Genomic DNA, 14,040 nt, shown 5'->3' with positions numbered 1-14,040 from the left:
ATTCCCACTTTTAACTTCAACCCATGCTGCCAGTGTGTGTAAATACATTTTTGCAAAGTTTCAGGTATTCATTAAAGTGCTAGCAGGACTTTCTTTTCAAATTAACCAGAGGTACTTCTTAGAGTATAGCAGAAAGAAGAAAAGTCACCATACAGAAGTACAATTTATAATAGCAAAACTCAAATGTATACTATTTTAAGTACTACTCCCAAAGGGAAGAGACTCCCCAGAATTAAAACACTTCCTAAAATTTCATTTTTTCAGCAGATGAAAAATGTCCAAACAACATATGAAAATAAGAGAATTTAACAGCGAATGTCTGTCCATCAGTGTCACAAGCACAGCTGTGATAGCCAGGACCAATATGTGCTTTAGGAGACACCTATACTGACAGGGAAAATGCTCACCAGAAATCAATGTCCTTAGGCCAGGAAAACACCACTGGCCCCCAGGAAAGGGCATAAAAAAAGATTTTCATAAAAGCTTGTAAATTACTTTATAGTTAAACTTATAAACAAGAATAATATAGGAAGCTATAAAGGAAGACTCACCCAAATGAAATTATACGTACATGACAAAGATTTATGTCTGTTTTACGTATGGGTGAACCCAAGCAGTCAGTACAAGCCTGCATGGACAGGGTGGCTGAGCTAGCAGCTGGCCCACTGCTCTGTGGGAAGATTCTGCCTGATAGCAAAGCTGAGATAACAAGTTCACAGCCCACCCTTACCTAACCCACGTTCACTCCAATGCTTCAGCCACCGCCTTCACAACAGCAATGCCAGTGTTTGTGCAGTCAGGCTGTAAACTGGTGCAGCAAAACTACCTGGACTTTAATTCCCTCCCCCACTCAAACAGCTGGTGGGTTTAACACATCCTTCCAGAGATGATGTTTTTAGGACCCACAAATCCGTCTCAGCATGGCAGAAGACTCAATATATCACACTAGAGGGCAAACTCTTTTGTGCCTCTGCTCCACCAAGAAGAGGGTCAGCTCAAAGGTCCCGCCACACCCGTTATCACCTCCACTGTTGGGGTAAGTGCTGCTGGTGTAGCTGCTCTCCAAAACCCATTCCTCCACCAAAAATGTTACACCTTTCCTCACCCCCAAAACACTGTCAAGGTCCAGAAAAAGTGCAAGCATCTTAACACTTCACATAAGGTTGCATTTCCATGTTACTAAGGACACCAACATGCCTAACTTTATGAACCAAGTGGCTTAATTCCAACATATCCTGGCACTAGTAGAAAATACTTCCAATATGAAGGACCATGTTCTGTCCAACAGAAAACAAAACTAAAATACGCATAAAAGCTATAAATAAAAAAGGAGTGCTTGCTTAAACTGAAAACTTTAAGAAAGCAGAGACTGAAAAATTGAACAAAAGCCACTTTACACTGCTACACAGCCTTTCACCAGAAGATCTCAGGGCACTGAACTGGTCTGAAAATGCTCCTGTTAAGTATTAAATCACTGGTGCATGGGTAAATTTGTTAATCCATTTGCTAAGGTCACACAGCGGCAGAAATAACAGATAATCCTGACACCAGCTTTCTGTCCCAATCGTTATGTGGACAGAAAATCTTCAGTGATGTAAATGAAAAATCAAGTAAACACAGTTATCTGTTCCATACTCGTATATTAGGTCAACTCAGAAAAGCAAAATCGTGGGTGTGGGGAATGGAGGTGTGACTCTGGGGATCCACCACAGACCTAGACAGGCCTGTGGAAACGTATAGAGAGTATTTATAACCAAAAAGTAATTCCATAATTCCCTCTATCAAGCAGTTCCCATGAAGGGACTGTGTAAACAATCTGCAGTCATGCTCAAAAAAATGTCTGAAAACCTTGAGCAGTAACCCACAGAATATATTCCATTGCTCTATTACACCCACATTAGGATGTCAAAAGCTTGCCATTCATTCTACGTCAAAATTAAAGCAGTATTTTACAGACTGCCTGCAAGCCACCCAAAGTGGGGAAGTTTTCTAATACCAGAGAGCAGATGGACACACAGCTGACACTGTCGACACGCAGTCAAGATTGCTACGAGAATTTCTACCAGCTTAGAAGTTTTTGCCACCTTCCTTGCCATTACATATGAAAGCAACTCAGTAGTATCTACTGTGGAGCCCTGACAATTCAAGATCATTTTGGTGAATAGTCCTGTATAGGTATGAAACACCCTGCAAGCCGGTTTACAAAGAGGGAAAAAGCAAGATTATAAGCTGATTTAAAGAAAAAGGAAAAAAACCCAAAACCAATGACAACAACAAAAACCTGCAACCACGTTTATTCTACAAATCGAAAATACTGGACCAGACAATGAGCTACACAGGCATTGTTAAGATATACTAAAAACAACAACATAATAAAAATCACGGTAGACAGGGAAGACTAATCTTTCCACTCTTCCTTAAGCAAAACTCACAGCAATTTCAATGGAATTCTCCCCCAGATACGGCTGGATGACTGCATCCACAGCCTACACGTGCCAAGTCTGCTCCTGCAGCCAGTCTCTACTGCATCCATCTTAGTTACACTACACATATCCTGATTACAGTATAAACGGCATGAGTAATTTAGAGGTGATCCACGAAACTGTGACTTCAGTAGAGATGAGGTTCACTATTGTTGTCTCAAGTGTCACCAGCTTTGTGGTAGAGGACTTACACTGGGAAGGCTTTCAAGCAAAAATCTTTTACTGACTTTCTCAAAAGCACATTCTGTATTCTCTCTGTCCCAAGCACATCCACTCCAGAGCCAAAACACAAGCCTGCTATCCATAGGTTTTGCTGGGCAATGAGATAGGAGAGAGTTTATGATCCATTAAAGTCACCTGTGTTTCTTTTCTTAGGTTCTGGACAACAAAACATGAAAAAAAAAACCCCCCAAAAACGGCGCTTAGATATCAAGCAAGAGAGTATTTTATCATGCAGCTCCTGGACGTGAACTCTTTAAAGACAAATCTCCCAACTCCGAAGTCGCAGTTCCACACAGGACAAAGGCGCCTGTGCGCACGTCCCAGCTCGCAGCCTCAAAGCCCTGTTTGTTCACCCAGAACAATGGGGCATGTGACTTGTCAACACTACCCACAATAAAAACAATAAGATAAGGCTGCCACTGATTTCACGATGACTGACTTTGTTTTCACTAATTTTAAGTCACAATGTCAATAAAAACTTCTTGCATAAAACCCCTTATTTTGAAAAGCCCAAAGCCAACCCCACCTTGCGCTGAGGTTTTCACTCCAACTTCCTTAGCTTTTTGTGTCTGTACTAAATGCTCACACCGACTCCCTCCAAAGCCTCCCTCTGACTTCATCAAGAGTTGGATCAATGCTGCGCCTAGAGCCAAGATTATTTTTATCATATAAAAGCACTGCCAAAATTTGTCCTCTGCATTTCCTGCCCTGTGTGCCCATCCCAACCACCCATGTGCCCGCAGGCAGGCCCCTCGCTCACCTCCTGCTCGCTGCCAGAGGAACACACAGGAAAATGAGACTTCCCCAGCAGGTTTTGCTCCACCACTAACTCAGGCTACATCATCCAAACCCATTCAACCCCTCCACCACCTAGGACCAAGTCCTGTATATAAGCTTAACTAAATTTTGAGAAAAAGGAAGAAAGCAAAGAAAACCCAGAGAACAGAAACAAACGAGCACCAATTTGATTTAAAAGACTGACAAGAGAACAGATGGGGAGAACACAAAAGTAAAGTCCAAAATAACAAAAAGGAAAGAGAAAGCCCAGGAAAAAAAAAAAAAAAAAAAGAAGACAGGCAGGGAATTATTAGAAAAATCAAATAAAGCCTTAGGAAGGGGTAAGAATAAAATGGTGCAAACTGTCAGGGTGGACACAAAACACTCCAGTTCACTACACTTATTTGCCACTTTCCCACTACAGCACGGACAAGGAAGCAGAGCCAAGAGGAGAAGGTAGAGCCACCCTGACACTTGGAAAGGGGTTAATTCAGAAAGGAAAAAGCAGCACAATCTTGCACCACTTGTCTTTTTATCACACAAGGGGAAGCTTGGGGGGTTATTTTAATTACACAGAACAGCAGTAAGCCCAGCAGCACCAGATTAACAAATACAAGTAGGCAGCAACAGGCACACGGAAGTACACTGCAGTTCCAAACTTCCACCATTTACAGGAACATTAACACAAATGAAATCTGACTAACCTGATCTCTGAATGCGTTTTTAAAGCACATGTTTTAAATGTGCATTTCTTTAATTTCACCTTGAAAAAACTCCATTCCGCAAGCAGGTAGTTACAGGCCACAGCTGGGAAAGCGGGAGGCACATTAAGCACGCAAATGAAATTTCACATATTCTAACACCATCAGTGGAGCTTTCTGGAGCTCTGCAGCAGTGTCCAATGTACACAAGCCTTACTGCTGGCACAACAGACAAATCTCAGCCTACGTAAGGGACGCTCTCCTCGCCGGAGTCTGACACTGCATTTCACATACCCTCCGAGCCTTGCGTATGAAGTCATCCGTAGCGTCAAAAAGCAAGTCAAAACACATCCTGAGTGTTTTCCCTGGCTACCTCTGAAAGTTTCCATCCATTTATCTTTTGTGTATTTCTTTTTTTAAAATTTTTCCCACCATTTCTGTCCCTGCACACAGGATCTCTAAAAGCCCCTAGGTATTTGCACGCAGTGAGTATGTCTCTAACGTGGGACCCCAGCTGTGTTCCAGGCACTGGGACAATAGCAGATTGATGGGAAAACTGAAATTGGTGCTTTCATAACCAGCACTCAGAATCACACAGAGAGAGGGTTCATTTCTTAAGACAAAAGCAATGCCCATCTTACCAGAAAATAATACACCTGGGAGGGCTGTGGTGCCCAAGCACCTCAAGGGGATGACCCAGTGGTTAAGAGGGCTTTTTGTTTTATTTTAACAGAAGAGACTCTTGAAACTTAATTGCTAACCTATTTAATGTGTATTATACCTACTGTAAGAAAGAATCTTACAAAGGGCCTTGATGAACGAGAAAAAACTAATCCCTATCAAAATAACCTTGCATGTGTAGACAGCAGAAGAGCCAACTAATATGGATTTTGCCAACAGCAAGATAACATTGACATTTCTAACGTAATCAAAGGCCATTCACAATCTGCCCTGGAAGACATTCACAGAAATATAAAGCATTTTTCTTACAACTCAAACGACTGTGACAAATATTTACAATAATGGCAAAAATCTGTTTAAAAAAAAAAAAAAAGAAAAAAAGAAAAATAAGTTGGTTTCTATTAATCAGCTACATTTAGATATCCGTTCCTGCTATCAGATCAAACTCACCAAAACTGCTTAGTAGGTTGTTTCATTGTATTTGTGTTCAAGTTTTATCACAACTCAACATATTGATGTTTCATATTGCTGACTTTCTTCATGCCCACAATGCTAGATACTTACAGTCTAAACAAGACACCAGATTGTGAAATTTAGTTGTGCATTCAAAATAAAGTGGAAAACCAGGTACCATGCTGGCACCAGGAAAATATTCATGTTGTTCAGCAAGTACAGACCCCACTTCTAAAAAAACCCAGATTTGTTGCACTAGCAGTGGGAAACAACTAATCCATTGCTACACAAGGTATGTTTCTAGCATAGTTTATTTGATGTCAGCATTAATAGATGGTTTGACAACACCATCTCTCATTTTCCTCCATCCATGTTCATGCTAACTTCACTTTATAAGTACGTTAAAAAGCATAAAATCTGAATAAAAGTAACCCCAAAGTAAACACATTAGAGAATCACAAACATCACAGCAAAAACACCTTATTTTTACAAAGCACTTCCCAATTAAAATTTGTCTCCAAGAGTCGGTATTTAGGAAAGTGTGTCTGTGTTGATACACAAGCAGAAATTTCTACACAAGAGAAGAATGTGGACATCCATACAAAAATTAGTGGTGAATCATTGTTTCACAGTTGTCTTCCCTTCACAGCACACCGCAGACTGAAGGACACGTTGCCAAACTGAGAGCACCAATACTTCCTTTAACCTAATATAGGACAAATAAATACACTCCAACAGCTTCTAAATCTTGCACGTCCTACTTTTTTGACCCAGATCTCTTGTTATTTCCCCCACAGGTCTATGCAATACCAAAACTATTTTTTCCCCACAAATTTAGACGTAACCTAAAAGAGGAAAAGTTCTCATGCTTACTGTGAGCTAGAGAGACAAGGAAGCGGGGGGGGGAGGGCCAGACTCACTCATCTCTCAAGATCAATCAGTGTTTTAAGGTAAGCTCCTCTCTCAACTGCTGAAATTAATGGCAAAACCTCTCATTTGTCCAACAGGACTGTAAGCTAGAATTATATCAATAATAAATGAAAAATAACGGCATTATTTTAATACTGTTTTTACAAAGCAAATTTGTATTTTCAGAAGTCATGCTGACACTCAAGCATGAATCAGTCCGTCCAAAAACCACTAAAGAGCTATGAAACTTGTTATTCCATTCCTCGGCCAGCCTGGGCAACTTATTCCAGGAAATCAAACTGTCTCCTCTTTGCCTGATACTTTTAGGGAACCATCAGGGAACTGAAATCTGCCTTACATGTGCTCACCATCCATGACTTCCCACTCAGTTTGCTGGCTATAAGTCACCCATGTGAAGAGGCTGAACTTTTAACATTGTTAATGTCAAATGGATGCAACTTTTAGGACAGGTTTCTATTTAGGGCTCTAGACCTTGAGAATTTCTGTGGTTTTGACACTGGGCACAGAATTTAGCACTACATTTTCATAAACAGTAAATATTTGACCCTTAACTCATAACCCTGGAAAAATTCTCCAGGAACAGCCTGCACAGAGATCTTTTCTGCAGCTCTCTGGTCGCCACCAACAGGCACGTAGCTGCGCACAGAGCAAAGCTTCCACTTTCACAGTCCCAATTCATAAAAATCTACCATCGGCCTGACGTCAGTGGGGTGAGAGGGAGCTCTGTGTGCAGCCAGAGAAGAGACTGAATCATTCCCCAAACCCCCAACGGGTTAAAAGGAGCACCAGCATTACTGCAGGGACAGCTGCTCGCCTGCCCTGCCAGGCTGGCAAAACTATTGCCCCGCTGAAGTGGAAGGGAAGGTCTGCAACCCACACCCCACCAGCCAAAACTTCCAGCAACGCCCCTCCAGCCATCCAAAATGACACCCAGCGTGTCTGCACATGGTTGTAGAGAGCGTCTGTAACGCACTGACATTGAACAGAGATTGAACAGAGCCTCAGATCATAAAACAAAAAAACCCACACAACTGTTTTCTCTGGATGATTCTGATTTTTTACTGCTAGACATTACTAGTAAGCAAGATTGCCCCTCTGCAACATGGAGACTTCAGAATTACAACAATAAACACAAGTCAGAGCACACAACATAGCCTTTTACTAATACTGCTCCCAGGAACAGAAACTACACCCTCACGGGAGTTTGCAGAAGCCGGCAAACCACACACAAGAGTTGATTTTTAGAAATGCTAAGCACACACAGAGACTGCCAACTTCACATGCAACTGCAGGGACTCAGCATCTTTGAAAATAAGACTATTAATATCTTACTTTAGAGATGCAGATGCCAGCTTATACTCTTCTTTTAAGAGGAGTCATGCTTGCACCAAGCACAACTACAGCACAAATTCAGGAAGCAGATCCCCACTGCCAGCACACCTCCAGCTCCTGGAGACAAGCAGGATACACAGAGCACAGGAACAGCCATGGGCAGGCACTGAACCACAGAGCCAGGTTGACACCCAATCCGCGTGCATTACTCATCCTCAAAAATGGCATCTTAGGCTGATAGCATACCTAGGGATGTAGCTTCTGGCATTCCAGCTAACATACTCCAAAGGACCTCAGTATCTCCACTTAGCACTGAGTTTGGCCATGCACAATTACATTCAAAGTAAAAGGAGACTCTTTTAAAGATGCTGCAAATATTGGCCAAGACAATTCTGTAACACACCCCCTCACCACTTTGGAGCTTCTTTCAGTAAGTTCTTCAGAAAGCTACACCAATTCACCAGACTTTCTTATTACTATTTCTACAGGTGAGGAAATACACTCAGAAGTCTTCCCTGCAATCAGCCCATCCAAAAAGCAAGCGAGCAGGGGTGAGCTGCAACACCAGCAATTTCAGTCCTTGGCTAGTGAAGTCATCAAAGTCCTATACACCCAACTGGTGCGTGGATTTTCCCCCACAAATTACACAACCTCCAGCTTGGAATGACCACTTACTTCTTATCGAAGCAGAGTTATTTTTAAGGCTCCTTATCAATATAAAAAGTTAAGTCTAAAGGATGTCACAGAAATATAAGTGGTAAGGCATTAAAGACAAAGGTTTTAGAGTGTAAGCTGAGTTATGGTTCTGTAGATCCTTCAGATCTTTAACCTGAGCTCAAACAAGGACACTAAGACTTTAGGGCATTTTGTATAAACAAGTTCAGCCTTGTTTTACAAGAAGGAAGAAAAGGGCCTCCTCAGCTTGAATTAGATACCACAAGACGGAACACTAAGAAGTTCGCCAGTTTTCATACAAATTGGCAATTTCCAGACCAGACTTCCCCAAACCTTTTCACTCAAGCAATCAACTCTCCCAAAGTGACAGCTATGCTGCCTCATTTTCACTGTTTCTTACCTCCAGTTAGCTAATTCAATTTTGTAAAATTAAAGGAAAGCCAATATATATATTCCCCTACAATTTCATATCAAAAGATACTCCTCATTTCATTGTCACACTTTATCTCAGAAGAAACCAATTATGAAATGAATAAAGTAGTCTCCATCTACTCTGCTCGGGATCACTGGATGAACCTTTTTCTAGTAAAGTCACTCGTCATTAAGTGACTTTACAGAAATTAAGACCATCTAACTTCATACTTTGCACTTAAAAAACTGAGCACATTTGGGACAGGGGTGGCTAAATCAACAGAAGGAACCTAGAAATGGTTTCTTTATCACCTGTTAATTTGAAGCTGCTACATTAATGCAGCAACACAACTCAAAAAGAGAGAAGAGCTGTCAATCATAGTTCCTAATGGGAAGCTACTGACACTTCTTCACCTAACACAAACACTTAAATTTGTATTTAAAAATGAGCATGCAATGAGTATATTCTCAGAACAGTTACTTTTTGCAGGAGCCAAACATGCATAATTACAGAGTGTGCACACACACTTTCACTTCTCTCCCAGCTGCAGCTACTTGCACGAGCTGATGTGTAGGGCAATGAACACAGTCATTATTACACCCTGAACTCTAGGTGCACACATATGCAAACACACGCTCAGTGAGGATGGTCAGCATACAGACCAGCATCACACCACTCAATATGAACAACATGAATTAGATTATGAATGAATCACACTTGGGTACAGCACATCTCAGTATCGCAATATTTCAGTATTGACACAACACCGACGTGCAGCACACCCTGTCCTTGCCCTCCTCTCCAAAGCACAGACCAGACCACTTCACCCTATCCCACTCGGGAAGGGGAGAAGCTGGCAGGAGGTTTGTGTCTGTCTCTGCTCCGCTTGCCAGCAGTGTCCTCACCAGCAGGGTGTCAGAATTCACACAGGCACCAGGATCCTCAGCAGCTGTGGGACCAGGGGGACAGAAGAGACAGGCAAAGCAAGCAAAAACTGGAGGGGTGACTATCACTTGGGATTCCTAATGAGCAGAGGAATTAGTGATGAAAAGGTGTCACACCTGCCACTGCTTCAGCCTTCCCAAAACACTTTACAGTGCTGTTGTACCAAAACAGCATCAGTGTAATGAAAGATTCACATCCTACTGCCCACCACTAATACAAAACACACCCAACTTCTGGGAGCAGCTTCACAGACAGCTGCAGAGCTCATTCAGCTGAACGAGACCGCTGATGTTCACAAAGCTGTGCGTTTTACAGGACTTCCTGACTTCTGCACGATTACATCCTTGTAGGATGTGGGTCTTTACTGCCACTACAAAACTTGAAACAGCAAACACATTCTGACTCAAATGCAAAGTCCCCGTTCTATTAACTTCCAGATGAAAATGAAGTTAGGTAAAATAACTCAGTTTGCTTTACATTATTCAGATCTGTTCTTCCTAACTTAAAACTATTATCTGAAAACAACATTATCAGCAATTTTGGCCATTTCCCCTAATCCATCCAGAGCCCCTTGATGCTTAGGGCTGTAGCACTTTTTAGCATCAAACTCTTTCATGATGGGAAAATGACTATGAAGTATTGCTGTTGGGTATTTAGTGCTTATACCCTGCCTTACAACTTCAAAGCATTACACAAACATCAATAATTACCATATATAGAGTAAAACTGAAAGAAGTATTCATAGTAAAAAAGAAACTGACAAAAAAAAAATCTTAACTACCTGTTAGAAGGGGGGGGAAAAGCTTAAGCAACAGAATCTTCTGTAATTATTGTGTTCTTTATGCTACATACACGTTATGGCTGTGCACATTCAAACAAACAAAAACTATACACTCTTGCACGGCCTTAAAAATAAATTATAAAGCCCAAAAGCCAAACCCCAACTCCTTTCATACATTTAAGTTACATTTCCTTCTCCTTTCCTCAAGGAATGAGAGTTAAGTGTTCTCCAGGTGCTCCCAATAACAGTTTGGGAGGCAGGCCACCACGCTCCCAAGACACAGTACCAGAAAACATAGTTCTCATGCAGAAGAATCCAACTTCCCCCAAGAAAACTTAAGACAGCAACAGTGCACCAGCTCAGGTGACCTTATGTAAATAATACAAAATGCTAACATTCCATCAGACCTTAAACAAAAACAAAGGAAAAAAAATAACACACTAGAGAAAACCACAGAAAGTTTGTTTCAATCAATTACAGGGCACCACCTGTGCCCTAAGCACCATCACCCGCGCTTTTTTTCCAATGGATAAGGGCAAAAACCCCTCCACAGCTTATCCACAAACACATACCCACTTGCTTAAATTTCAGGAAACACACAGGAGCTTGCAGGTCCAGTCCTCACTTGGAAAGTATCCCGAAAAGCCCGTTAACACACGTGTCCAAAAGAAGGCCCCAAACCCAACATGAGCCTCACATGGACAAGCCTTTGTGTTACTCAGAGCAAGACAGGGGCACAAAACTACCCCAAAGCCCAGGTCCAACCAAACCCCAAACACCAATCTTGCATATGGTGCCCTCACTGCTAAAGGAGCACAACTCACAACAGCCGAAGGGCAGAGACCACCAACAGCACAGAACCTTGTTAATGCACACAAATGTGCTTGGGCATTTATTTTAGCACGAAAGGACAGCAAAGCGAGTCAGACAAGCACACACCACTCTCTTTTTTTATGCAACAAAGACCTCGTTTTCCTGATCATGCCTCCCATGCCTTAACAATAAGGAAGGAATATGTTTTGTGATCCCCTCCCCCATAAATCAGTTAGGAATTTGATTTACACAGACAGGAAAATGAGGAAGTCGAGCACACTGGAGAGTAGTAAAAACTTCACCAGCAAACTTCACTTTCCTACACAGCGACCTACAAACCAAACTTTCCTCCAGACTCACGTGTCATGTGCAGCAACCAGCCCCTGCCATAAAGCACACACAAAGTTTTGCTGTTCTGGGGATAAAGACAAGCGAGGAAGAGACTTTTATTCTATCAAGCTGCCTTAAAAGGAAATTCGGTGATGAAAGATTAAATTCACCTGGAACAACACGATAAATTTTAACCCTTTCGAGGGTACAACAATAACAAGCCACATATTCCAGGACTTAAATCCTCCACCAAGAAAACAGCACACATTGCATCAACCCCTCTAACTGATGGAATACACAATTTACACCAGGGATAGGGATATATCCTGGGAAGGAGAGACGCTGCGAAATGGGAAAATAAAAGCTTATTTTATGCCCCGAACCGGGCCCGCTCCCTGCCACCGCACGTTCCGCCCTGAACTTAGGCGGAAAACTGATCAATAACTTGGCTGCGGGGGCAGGAGCAGCGGGAATGGCCCGGGGGGTGCGGGGTGCACCCCCTCCCGAGGGACGGCGGGCTCGGGATGGGGGAGAGCTCCGGGGAGCGGGGGAGGGGAAGGGCCTCCCCTCCCCCACCCCGACCGGCCCTGCCCCCCCCTTCCCCTCCCCCCCCATAAGTAAATATGCGGGGAGGGGGGAGGGGAAGCCGCTCTTCCACACAAATCGGGCTAAAAATAGGCCTCTCGCCATGGCTCCCGTGTGCCATTCGCTGCCGAGGCCCGTGTCCCCCCCATCCCCCGCTCCATTAAACCTTTTCTTTAATTTTTTTTTAAAATTAATTTTAAAAAAATAAAAAAAAAAAAAATCAAGGCGGGTGGGGGAGGGGAAGCCGGCGGCGCGGGGTGGGGGAGGGGAAGCGGGGGGTAAATATGTACATATATATGTGTCTGTGTATATCTCTATGTATATATTTGTATATATACACACATGAATAAAAAAGAGGGGGTCAGAGAGGCGTTCTGGTCCCATCCCCCTCCCGGCTCCACCGACACAAACAGGGCGGCCGCCCCCCGCCCCCATCCCCGGCCCCTGCCCGCCCCCGGGGCTCGGAGCCCCCCGGTTCTTACCTTGCCAGCGGCTGCTCCCCCCTTTCCCAGGGAACGGAGGCACGAGGAATTCACCCTGGATTGTCTCTCCTCCTCCCGTGTGTTTTATACCGCCGCGTGTATATAGGCGCACATCCCTGCCTGTGTGAGTGTGTGTGTGTACACGCGTAGAGTTTTCGATTATATATATATATATAAAATATATATATGTATTTTAAGGTGTCCACACCGAGACGAGGAGGAAGGAGAAAAAAAAAAAAAACCACACCGGGGCGGGGGGGGGGGGGAAACAACACAAAACCCAAAAAAAAAAAAAAAAAAAAAAAAAACCAACCCAAAACCACCACACACACACAGGAGGAGGAAGGAAAAAAAATACCCAGCGCGTAGCGCTGTGATATTCAATTATATCCGAGCCAGGGGCCGGGGGAGGGGAGGGTGGGGAGGGCGGGTGGTGGGTGGGGGGGGGGGGACTGGAGATTAAGTCCCGAGGAAGGAGGGGGAAAAAAAAAAAAAAAAAAAAAAAAAGTAATATGTGTGTGTGTGATTGAGATTGAGGAGGGATCGGGGCGGAATGTGGGAGCTGTTACTGGGGGAAGGAGCCAAGCGGCGCGGAGCAGCCGGCGGCCCGCAGACACTCCGGGTGCCCGGCCGCGCCGAAATGGGCGCCGGCGGAGGGAAGGGAAGGGAGGGAAGGAAAGGAGGAAGGGAAGCAGCGGAGCCGGGAGGCGAGGCCAGGCGAGGAGGAGCGGCCCGGCCCGGCCACAGAAGCCCAGCGCGGGGGTCGGGGAGGGGGACCCGCTCCCTGACCCCTTCCCCGCCGCGCCCGGCGGTGCGGGAGGGGAGGCGGCCGCGGGCAGAGGGAGGGAAGCGAAGGGGAGGCCGCCCGGGCACGGCAGGCCCCAGGCCGCGGAGCTTTTCTAGGAAAGACATTAAACTGCGCTGCCAACAGAGCTTATGTAAATGCAGGATGTAACATGGTGGTTTTGCCTCTCTCCTCGCAGCCCGTCGCGGTTGGCGATGGCACCTGGCACCGGGATCCAGCGCGGGTGCCCCGCCACCGCCTCTGCCCTCCCATTTAATGAAAATAATCCTCCGCAGCACTAATGCAATGTCCTACCTGGGTGCTGCTCATTTCTACAATTGAAATGCTGTTTGTCATCTATATGGCCGCATTGTTTGTTTATTGAAAGCGAGCTTTGTTAATCAAAACCACATTCGTCACCAGGCAGCCCTTTCCATCTTAAAATGGTTTTGCAACAGCATTTCACACTCTTGGGCGATGGTCCAGCACTCTCATGTCCGGACATTGGCACCCATGCAGAGTCCCAGTGACCACAAACCCTGCATGGATCCGGTGGCAACATCCGATGTAATCCCAGCTCATTCCAAGGCTCTCCGTGCACCCCAGCCCAGCTCTGGTGCTGCTCAAATAGGGCATCCACATCACCACACTCAA

At 44.3% G+C, this 14,040-nt stretch overlaps 1 protein-coding gene across 4 annotated transcripts in view; it reads right to left on the bottom strand.

Moving 5' to 3' along the window:
• The window catches only part of TBL1XR1 (TBL1X/Y related 1), a 108,606-nt gene extending 95,806 nt beyond the window's left edge, over positions 1–12,800 (bottom strand). For 2 of the 4 annotated variants that reach the window (XM_040074089.2, XM_040074092.2), the window contains exon 1: positions 12,603–12,800. The gene's annotated coding sequence lies outside the window, so the exon portion shown is untranslated. Of the gene's footprint in view, positions 1–11,565; positions 11,647–12,602 lie in introns of those variants that run through there. The other 2 variants (XM_040074088.2, XM_040074091.2) reach the window with 1 other exon arrangement.
• Positions 12,801–14,040: the final 1,240 nt, after the last annotated feature.

Source organism: Hirundo rustica, chromosome 10 (genome assembly GCF_015227805.2).
Source record: "Hirundo rustica isolate bHirRus1 chromosome 10, bHirRus1.pri.v3, whole genome shotgun sequence".
Classification (NCBI taxonomy): domain Eukaryota; kingdom Metazoa; phylum Chordata; class Aves; order Passeriformes; family Hirundinidae; genus Hirundo; species Hirundo rustica.
The sequence above is the reverse complement of the archived record's forward strand: the minus strand, read 5'-3'. Positions and strand labels throughout refer to the sequence as shown.